Raw genomic sequence first — 11,981 nt, forward strand, 5'->3', positions numbered from 1 at the left:
TAAAGTCCTCAATCAAAAGTTATAGATGGACAGAATGAAGAAATATTGTGAGCCATCCATGTGCAGCTTGAGGAGACTCACTTTAGACCCAGGGATAGAAACTGAAAGGAAAATAGTGGAAAAAGATACCCCATGCAAAAGTAACAAAAAAAGAGCAAGGTAACACCTATACTAATTTTGGAGAAAACAGACTTTAAATGCAAAAAAAAGTTGTAAGATGTACAAAAGGCCATTATATATTAGTAAAAGGGAAATCCACTGGAGAGATATAACAATCATAAATATCTACGCATCTAACCAGCGTGTCCCAGAATACGTGAGACAAACTATGGCAAAACTGAAAAGAGAAACAGATATCTCTACAATAATCACTGGAGTCTTCAACACCCCATTCGTATCATTAGATAGAGCAACTAGACAGAAGATCAATAAGGAAACAGAGAACTTGAACAATGTGAGAAATGAGTTAGACCTAACAGACATGTCGAGTACACTGCATCCAAACACAGCAAGTTATACTTCTTCTGACGTGCCAATGAATCTTTCTCCAGGTGAGACCATGTTAGGACACAATGCAGATCTCATTAAATATATAAAGACTGAAATTATACAAAGCGCCTTCTCAGATCATAGTGGAATGAAACTGAAAAAGATGGGAAAGAAGGAAATTCGCAAATGTGTGGAGGCAAAATACATTCCTAAACAATCAATGGGTCAAACAAGAAATTGTAAGTGAAATTAGTAACTATATTGAGACAAATGAAAATGAGTTCTCATCTTATCAGAATGTATGGGATACAGTGAAGCCAGCACTGAGAGGGGAACTGATGGCACTAAACACCTATATTAAAAAAAGAAGAAAGAGATTAATTCAAAGAAATCACAAATCATCTTATGATCTTTCTTATTTCAGTAGTAATGTCCCATCCCCTCCTTATTTCTGATGTTCTTTATTTGAATCTTCTCCCTTTTTTCTTTATCTCTCTATGGCTTTTTTATTTTGTTGATCTTCTTGAAAAAAAAAAAAACACTTTCATTTTCCTCATTCTCCCTATTACCTTTTCTTGTTCACAATTCCATTTATTTCTGATCTAATCTTTACTAGTCTTTCCATCTGTTTGCTATTTCTCATTCCTCCAATGTGTGCAGTCTGATTTGTGATAATAGCTTTCTTCTTTCTTAATGTAAGCATTGAGATCTCTAAGTTTCCTTCTCAGTACTGCTTTCATTGCGTTCCATAGATTTTTATATGTTCTTGTCTCATTTTCATTCTTTTTAATGTATTTGCTGATTTCTCTAGTAGTTTCTTCTATGACCCACTGTTTGTGAAAGAGTGTATTGTCTAATCTCCATATATTTGTGTTTTTTCCTGCTCTCGGCCTGTTATTGATTCCTTTTTTCATCTTCTTCTATATATTATTTTAAATGTTACATTTGGCTTCATTCCATTATGATCTAAGAAGTGCCTTTTGATAGATGTGACTCTCCTGCTTGCAGTTGTAAACTCTGTTACTTGGTGTGGTGGTTGACTGTCTTTACCTTCCTGTTAGCTGACCTGGCTAAGTCCAATGAACCAGAGCATAGGAGTTGCAACTCTGTTGAGACTCAGGGCCAGCTGGCACATGGCCAGTCCAGCGATTCAAGTCTCCTGGGTGTACACCAATGCCAGCACCAACCACAGCTTCAGTAAAAGTGACAAAAGAGACGTCTCTAGAAAGGTCACATCTGAGTCCAACTGCATCACACTCAGGAGCACAAATTCCAAAGTAGGGTCCACTGACAAGGAACTGAACTCCAGAGTTACCTGCCATGACTGTAGAACCTGTGTATCTCTGTAACCCTCAGGAGCACAGGACCTGGGGTTGTACTACTTTGGCTGTCTGTGGGATCCTGCAGAGACGTGCATAGTGTGACCCCTCAGATGAACTTCTGACTCATTTTGAAGTCTTTTAGCCATAAAATTCATTTGTCTCTTTTTTTAAATATTTATTTATTTATTTTTTAATTACATTAAAAAATATATATGAGGTCCCATTCAACCCCACCGCCCCCGCCCCCCATTCCCCCCACAGCAACACTCTCTCCCATCATCGTGATACATCCATTGCACCTGGTAAGTTCATCTCTGAGCATCACTGCACCCCATAGTCAATGGTCCACATCATAGCCCAGACTCTCTCACGTTCCATCCAGTGGGCCCTGGGGGGATCTACAGTGTCCCGTAATTGTCCGTGAAGCACTATCCAGGACAACTCCTGCCATTGTCCCTTTTTGTCAAGATCTTTTTCTAGTTGCATCACCAACTGGTGCTTGGTAGTAATCCCTTGGTGCCAGGGAAGTTCATCCCCAGGAGTCATGTCTGACCTGGGGAAAATGTAATGCATTTACATGCTGAATGTGGCTTAGAGTGTGGCTACATATGAGCAAAATGGATGTTCTCAGGAGGTTACACTTAAGCACCTGCAGCTCTAGGTCTAGTTGATATTTCAGGAACACAGGCTCCTAGGCATAGCCATCAGTATCAAGGTCTCATTTTTGGACCATCCTTATTCATTGGTCTTTCCCCCTGCATTTGGGGAATTGTTGCTGTTCCTTTGGGGAATGTGACAGTACTCCACTGGCTAGGAACTCAGCACTCCCTCAGTTGTTGTTTGAAACTCTGACTACTGTGAAAGTACCCAACAAATATCTGAACATTTTTATATACCTATGTTCATACCCTGGAGAACTCCCTCCCAACCATGTGTCTCCCATCAGTAATACGCCACAACAGGGCTCCTCCCCTGCCATATTTGAACCCCTCTGTGGTCCAAAACATCTTAAAAAATGAAGCCTAGTATATTGCCTAATTCAGTTCATAGGAAAATGAAATTGAAATGATAGACTTAAAGATTAGAAATAGAATACATATCAATTTAGGAAAACTAAAAAATGTAAAAAAAATTGGGTTATTAAAAAATGAAAAAATCATAAATCTTTGTTTTTGACATTTTGCCTATAGTATTGTAATAGGTGTTGCCCTGCCTGTACAGTGGCAAGGCAAATTCATTCATTCCTTCCTTTGTCCACATCCTTTTTTTATTTTTAATTTTTCTTTAAAAAAGTTTCAGGTCACAATAAAGTCACATATACTATATTGGAGAAACCCATATATCCAACATCAAACCCTTTTCCCTCTTCTCCAGCAATGATCTCTTTACATATTCATGTTACATTTGCTGCAACTGATGTACAGATATTGAAACAAGGCTACCAAAAATGGTTCCATTTTGTTTTACTTTATGGTTGATATTTAAGACTGTACACTGTTACATATTTTTGGTGAAATTCAACTTGTCTGTTATCCATCATTGCACGATCATGTGGAGTACTTCCATTGCCCGCCAGTTACCCTGCTTCCATCTATTCTATTCCTTTTACCCCCTCCCCTCAGGGCTCACAAAGACAACCAAGCTGCACTGCTTGAAGGATAAGATTCCTAGATACTTGAAACAATGCTGAGGGCTTGACACTCCACAATGAGAGCTACCAATTCTCTCAAAAGACATAATTCCCTCTGTTTGAGAACATCTGACCTCCCAAGGATGGATGTACAATTTCCTGCACATCATATGAGTCTCCACACAATGATATAACACACTGGCAATAAATAAGTACTCACATACTCCCTAGAAGCCTGCCCCTGTGCCAGATGCCCCCATTATGCACCTTAAACAGGTAAACCTTCCTTATTACATTTCTAAAGAGTTTTCTCAACATTATAATTTCAACGACATACCTGACAATCTCCCATGTTCATCTGCTCCCTCAACCCTTCCCCCAAATCCTTGGGCCATCTGACTTATCCACCCAAACCTACGCCCCTCAAGCCTGCAAAGCTCTATATGTAGTACCACTATGCCCCCTCTTATCCCTTTCCTTTACAACTACTTACCACCACTTTATCATAGATTTCACCCATGTAGTTATCAGCTCCCAACATTCCTCTCCCTTCAATTTCCTGTAAGCCTATCATCCAGTCTCTAGCTGTCTGAAACAGCTTGATTTGCCTAATTCATATCAAAGAGGTCATGTAGTATTTGTTCTTCAAATCCTGGGTTGCTTCACTCAACATAATATCCTCAAGATTCATCCACGTTATCCCATGTGAATGTACCGTATTCCTTCTTACAGCTGAGTAGTATTCCACTGTATGTATATATCACATTTTGTTTATTCATTCATCTGTTGATGGGCTTTTGTGTTGGTGGCAGCTTTTGGCCTAGTGAATATTGCCACTATGAACATTGGTGTGCATATATAGGTTTGTACCCTTGTTTTAAGTTCTTATGGGTATATACACAGCAGTGGAATTGATGGGTCATATGACAAATCTATAGAGTCTTTTTCTTTTTTCTCTCTCTCTCTCTTTATTTTTTTAAATGTTATATTAAAAAATATAAGAAGTCCCACATACCCCCATAACCCTCACCCACTCCTCCTAAATCAACAACTTCTTACATCATCATGGGACATTTGTTGCATTTGATGAATACATTTTGGAGCACTGTTCCACCACATGGAATATGATTTACATTGTAGTTTACACTCTCCCTCAGCCCACCCAGTGGCCTATTGTGATAAATATTGGAAGAAATTTTAGCATTGATGAGAATCTGGCCGCTGTAGTTGCTGAAGGTAGGGAAAGGGAAAAAGAAATAGCTGGGTTTTTTTTTAAGGAACAACCAAACTGTCCTCCAGAATGGCTGGATCCTTCTGCAATCCCACCAGTAGTGGATGAGTGTTCCTATTTCTCCACATCCTCTCCAACACTTGTAGTACTCTGTTTTATTTAATAACCACCAGTCTAATGGCAGTAAGATGGTATTTCATTGTAGTTTTGACTTGCATTTCCCTAATAGGTGGTAATTTTGAGCATCTTTACATGTGCCTTTTTTATCCATTTATATTTCTTCTTTCAAGAAGCATCTGTTCAAATCTCTTGCTCAATTTTTAAATGGGTTGTTTGTCTTTTTATTTTTAAGATACAGAGTTTCTTTATATAACAGGATATTTGTCTCCTATCACATATATGATGTCCAAATATTTTCTCCCATTATGTAGGCTGTCTTTTCACTTTCTTGACAAATTGCGGTCACCCCTCGGGCTGAAGTGTGGTTTGCTGGCCTGGCGGGGGAGCAGCCGTGGCAGGCCAAGCCACTGCCCCCATAATAGGGTGGCTGGTCAGACTCACCGCCACCCCTGAAGGGAACTCGGCATGGGAGCAGAGTGCCCTCGGGTCTCCCCTTCTCGGCAGCCATGATTCCGTGGCCGCCCCTCCTCCCGGATGGCGCCACATGATGCCTGTGGGGTGGCACCCTTCTTCTTCTTCTTTCTCCCTGCGCAGGCACAGGGCAGAAAATTCCAGTCTGCCCTTTTCCCTCCCCCCGACAGCACCAACAGCCAGGCGAGGGCGGGAAACTCAAGTCTGCCCTCTACCCCAGCAACAGCAGCCACCAAGCACTAAACCCTGCCACTTCCCCCAGCAACAGCAACAGCCAATCCCTAAACACCACCCCTCCCCCATCCAGTACCACCCACTGACCTTTCTCCGGCAACCAATCAGAACAGGGCGTGGCTTCGACCAATCAGCCTTCCCCAGCCCCTATAAAACTGTTGCCTCTCCCTCAATAAAGTGGACATGCATGCTTACCTTGTCTCTGCGGTAGTTTTTCTGCCGTGCGCCCTCCCGTCCTGAGAGCCCCCGACAAGGGCCTGGCCTCCCTTGTCCCCAGTTCATCACCTGCTTCTCCGGGTGACCCGCTCGTCGCTGGCTTCACCGGGCGACCCCGTCAGCCAAACCGCACAACCCCTGTGAGACCGATCCCTCGTCTGCTGCCGGAGCGACCCCTCATCCCAAGTGGGACAGACCCCTCGTCCCAAGTGGGTCCGACCCCTCGTCCTAACCTGGACTGACCCCTCGTCCGCAGCCAGACCCCACCTCTACCGACCAAGCAAGCCGCCGCAGCTGGCGCCCAACGTGGGGCAAGGCAACCCCACCACAGCCTCACTCCATAAGCTAGCGACCACCCCCTCTCTTCTCAACGTGGGGCTTCTCTAGTGCAACATTGCTGCTCCTGAACCTTGGCGACCTCATACGATCCATGGCGGTCTGGGAGAATCACTGGATGGCTTTCTCCTTCCATGTCAGGGCTTATACCGACCTGCTTTGATTAAGAGGAGCCTTGGATTTCTCGGGAGCGTGCGCTTGCATGTCTGAAGTAACCCTACCACAGCCCTACGCCCTCCTCTCTTCTCACCCCTATCTTTTCGCTCTGCATTGCTGCTCCTGAACCTTGGTGACCTCATACGATCCACGGTGGTCTGGGAGAATCGCTGGATGGCTTTCTCCTTCCATGTCGGGGGCTTATAGCGACCCGCTATGATTAAGAGGCACCAATAAAACTCTCAGGAGCCCGTGCCTGAGCACCTCCTCCCCTGCCTTCACCTCTGCCTCCTCCCCTCTGTGCTTGCTCCCCTTTGCCTTGCTCCACTGCTCGTCGTTCCGCCTTCCCCTCATCAGGGCCTTCCTTTGGCCTGCGACCACCGTCGGAGTCCCGTCGGCTCCGACCCCTCGTCTCACCGTGCACCTCGGCTCCCATCACCGCGCTCTCCAGGTAAGGGCCCCTTTTCTTATCGGCTCCAAAAGGCCATTAGCAATGGGTAACATCCTATCTGCTAAGCAAGCCCTGCCAGTTCGGGCTCTCACTGGTCCCCTAGACACTCACCGGTGTAAGATCTCTTTGAAACAGCCCGAAGTCTTCTGTAACCACGGCCCCCCATGCCACCATCACTCTCAAGCAGCTCCAGCCCTGCTAAACGGCCCACAACCTGCTTTCCCAGGCCCGCAGCCTGCTTTCTAGCATCTAATAACGTTTCTGCTTTTGCCTCCCCATACTTCTGCGGAGCTTCCTCCTGTCTCGACCTCACTCCTCTTCTCAGCCATCCAAAGCATCCTTTCTCATCCCCCGCCCCCCTCCTTTTTTTTGCCTGAACCCCCACTGCGTTGCAGATTGGGCCGCCCCATGTTGGCCCGCCCCATTAACATCGGCCTCTCTCGCGCCCATGAAGACTTTGGCCTTCTTGTTGTCCTCGCCTATGTCTCCACCACTCCCGACGCTGCCGCCACCACTGCTGCTGGTGCCCTGACGCGACTTGTCCTCACAACTGCGATCCTCCAGACCATCACACAGTCTGCCTCTACCTCTCTTCGCCACCAAGAAGAGATCAACTACCTGTAACGTGCTGTCATTCGGGACTTTTAACAACCGATAGACCTTATAGCCACTGAGATCAACAAGAATTGGACATTGGCCACCCTTGTTTGCAACAGCAAGATACCGCCCCCCAAATTGTACATTTGTATCCCCATCATACTCACCTCCCTCTTCAGCCCCACTTCCCTCATTGCTTGCTGCTTCTTGGGCCTCGGCTACTTGCTACTGCTGCCATGCTGGCCCTTATTTGAAAAGAAGAGGAAAATGCAGTCACCCCTCAGGCTGAAGTGTGGTTTGCTGGCCTGGCTGGGGAGCAACCGCGGCAGGCCAAGCCGCTGCCCCCATAATAGGGTGGCTGGTCTGACGCACCGCCACCCCTGAAGGGAGCTCGGCATGGGCGCAGAGTGCCCTCAGGTCTCCCCTTCTTGGCAGCCATGCTTCCGCAGTCACCCCTCCTCCCGGATGGCGCCACATGATGCCTGTGGGGTGGCACCCTTCTTCTTTCTCCCTGCGCAGGCGCAGGGTGGAAAATTCCAGTCTGCCCTTTTCCCCTCCCCCAACAGCAGCAACAGCCAAGCGTGGGCGGAAAAATCCAGTCTGCCCTCTACCCTCCCCCCCGACAGCAGCAACAGCCAGGCGTGGGCAGGAAACTCAAGTCTGCCCTCTACCCCAGCAACAGCAGCCACCAATCACTAAACCCTGCCACTTCCCCCAACACCAGCAACAGCCAATCCCTAATCACCACCCCTCCCCCATCCAGTACCGCCCACTGACATTTCTCCGGCAACCAATCAGAACAGGGCATGGCTTCGACCAATCAGCCTTCCCTAGCCCCTATAAAACTGTTGCCTCTCCCTCAATAAAGTGGACTTGCATGCTTACCTTGTCTCCACAGTAGTTTTTCTGCCATGCGCCCTCCAGTCCTGAGAGCCCCTGACAAGGGCCTGGCCTCCCTTGTCCCCAGTTCATCGCCTGCTTCTCTGGGCGACCCGCTCGTCGCCAGCTTCGCCGGGCGACCCCGCTAGCCAAACCGCGCAACCCCTGTGAGACCGATCCCTCGTCTGCTGCCGGAGCGACCCCTCGTCCCAAGTGGGACCGACCCCTTATCCTAAACTGAACCGACCCCTCGTCCGCAGCCAGACCCCACCTCTACCGACCGAGCAAGCCGCCGCAACAAACTCCTTTGAGATGCAAAGGCTTTCATTTTGAGGAAGTTCCCTTTACCTATTTTTTCTGTTCCTGCTCATGCTTAGGGCATGAAATTCATGAAGTCATTTCCTATTACAAAGTCCTGTACATGCTTCCCTACATTGTTTTACAAGGTCTTTATTGTCTTGGCTCTTACATTTAGGTCGTTGATCCATCTTGAGCTGGTTTTTGTATAAGGTATGAGGTGGTAATCCTATTTTATTCTTTGCATGTGGATATCCAGTTCCACAAACACCATTTGTTGAAGAGGTCATTATCTCGCAATTGAATTGGCTTGGTGACCTTGTCAAATATCAGATGACTCTATATGTGAGCATCTATGTCAGAACTCTCAATTAGGTTCCATTTGTCACTATATCTTTCCTTGTGCCATATCTTGCCATCTTGACCTCTGTACCTTTGTAATATATATTAAATTCAGGTTCTGTGATTCCTCCGATTTCACTTTTCATTTCAATATGTTTTGTCTATTCAGAGCCTCTTTCCTTTCCTAATAAACTTCACAGTTAGTTTTTCTAGTTCATTAAAAAATGTTGTGTTGATTATTTTCAGATTGCATTAAATCTGTCGATCCATTTGGGGTAGAATGGATCTCTTAATGATATTTAGTCTTCTTATCCATGAACGGGGAATATTCTACCATTTATTCAAGTGTTCTTTGATTTCCTTTAATGGTGTTGTGTAGTTTTCTGTGTATAAGTCTTTTATATCTTTAGTTAAATTTATTCCCGCGTATTTGTTTTTTTATTTACTGTGATAAATGGTATTTGTTTCTTGATTTCCTCCTCAGATAGTTAAATAGTGCTGTACATAAATGCTATTGATTTTTGCACATTAATCTTATAACCTGTGACTTTACTGAAATAATTTATAAGTTCTAGAAGCTTGTTGTAGACTTCTAAGGACTTTCTATGTATAGGATCATGTCATCTGCAAATAGTGAAATTCTGACTTCTTCCTTTCCAATTTGGATGCGTTTTATATATGGCTTTTGCTTCAGTGCTCGAACAAGTGCTTCTAACACGGTGTTAAATAGGAGTGAAAGTGGCATCCTTGTCTTGTTCCTGGTCTTAGAAAAATTTTGGGATTTCAGCATTTAAATGATGTAGCTGTGGGTTTTTTATATATACACTTTATCATGTTCAAGAAGTTTCCTTCTATTCCTATCTTTTGCAGTGTTACATTAAAAAAAATAAGAGGTCCCCAGAGTGTCCCCAACCACCTCACCCCACTCCACTCACATCAACAACCTCTTTCCTCGTCATGGGATGTACATTGCATTTGGCGAATACATTTTGGAGCACTGATGCTCCACATGGATAATGGTTTACACTGTAGTTTACACTCTCCCCTGCTGCACAGTGGGCCATGGCAGAACATAAAATGTCCAGCATCTGTCCCTGCAGTACCACCCAGGACAACTCCAAGTCCTGAAAATGTCCCCACATCATATCACTTCTTCCCTTTCCCTACCCTCAGCAGCTACCATGGCCACTTTCTCCAATCCATAACTTTGAAACAGAGCACAGAAATGTTTCCTTGTGGTAGGAGCTGATTCATATGTATTTTAATAGAATTAAGAATAGCATAGAAGTTCCATAACACATTTCAAATTTAAAGATCATGATTTATTATCATATCTAAATAGAGATTGGTTCTGTATGGCAATCTTTATTGTTTGTTTTAGCATATTACTGCCAGTACCTACCTGCAAACAACAGGTCCTCAACACATAGGTTCCTTTTCATACTAAGTTTTGTGTCTTCATGGACACATTTTGACACCATGCAATATACTTCACTTATAGATGCCTTTCCATTCATCAGATAGTCCTTTTAGATCTCTGATCATACCCATGTATCACTTTCAAATCCAGGGATGCTTATCTGCAATTCACTGCCTCAAATAAACATCCCCAAATTTTCAGTGGTTAATCAATGATTGTCCTCTAAAGGTCCATTTTCAGGCATGACACCTGAGTGCATTCAAAATGAGAGTTCAGGAGCGCTCAGAAAATAGGATATGAGGAAGCTTTTGACGAAGGATGGAGGTTGATTGAGATAAACTAGCAATTGCACTTTTCTGGGAAATGGCTCTTCCTAGTTCTGATTGCTTTCCAGATATGTTGACTATTTCTACCCCTACTATCCTAGTGTATTTAAGTCCTTAACCCAGTGCAGGTCCTCAACATCCTCTGATGTCAGCAATGATCAGTGACCAGGATCAGGATATGCTCAATTATATGATCAGTTTGAAGGTCAGAGATAAGATGCTTAAAAAGTAGGAATAAGTGAGGGGAGGAATTATTAAGCATAGAATCAGGCAAGGCCTAGAATGATTTCTCCTGTCTCTACCTTTCCCTGTTCAGGTAGAAGAGCTCATCCATCCCATGAATAGTTGCAAGATCATATTTTTCTTTAGGAGAAACCCTTTCTTCCAGAATGAGGAGGATGACATTACCACCACTGGTACGATGAGACTCAGTGGGTAGTTTGGGAAACTGGTAACCAAGACCCTGTCCCATATCTTCTTCTTTCTACAGGATGTAAGTCATCTCATTCCACTCCAATCCAATGGCTCAGTGATTCTGAGTGCCAGACCAACAGCTACAGTAACTCCAATACCAGCCTTAACTTTCTCAAATGGTTTTCGACCATAACTTTGCAGGATCTAATAGACTTGCTGAGGTGAATCCCCTAAGGGCATTATCAGAAATGGCCCTGGTGGGTTTGTAGGATGCTTAGGGGATGCTGGACAATTTGTCCTTATCCATTACCAGATCATCTGTGAGGATCTCTGGCTGGATCCCCTGCAATTCTACCCAAGGTTGGAAGAGACAAGAAGAGGGAACAGAGAGGCAGACAGGAAAGGAGTTCTGGTAGAGGAATGGACATAAAATTAAGTCATAGAGTAACCCCAGGTCAATAAGTAGTTACCCTATAAGTGATACTATAGTGCATAACTGCTTACGGGAGAGAAATCTAAACAAGGTAAAGGAGAATGACTGGAAGGGACACTTGATGCACATATGAATCATCATCGCCACTTCTCTGAAGCATTATTCCACAGGTATGGGCTCACGTTCTGCTCCTCTATATATGGTTGGCTCACTCTGGGGCTCTCTTATTGCCCCCTTTATAAAATTTACAAGTCTTTAAGGAGTTGATACTCCAAAGCACCATCCTACTTTTTTGATTGCCACGGTGTTCTTTAAATACTCATATTTATTCATATTGCACAACCGTACAGACAATTTAGGCAATATTGCATGGATTGTGGAGGAAAATTTAAAGGTATCAAAGTCAGTAAAATATGAACAGTCCAGGAGGGCCAAGTACTTCAACATAACTACTAATTTTGATTTTGAGAAATAGCGATTTAGATATCTTTTATGCATGTGTGTGTGCATGTGTGTGTTTTCCAAGGATTTTCCCCCTCTCTTTGATCTGGAGACAATAAGCCATCGAATTTTACCACAGTCGGAGAAGACCACTTAAACCCCATTCTCTTGCAAAA

This window comes from Dasypus novemcinctus, chromosome Y, assembly GCF_030445035.2.
Source record: "Dasypus novemcinctus isolate mDasNov1 chromosome Y, mDasNov1.1.hap2, whole genome shotgun sequence".
Lineage (NCBI taxonomy): Eukaryota > Metazoa > Chordata > Mammalia > Cingulata > Dasypodidae > Dasypus > Dasypus novemcinctus.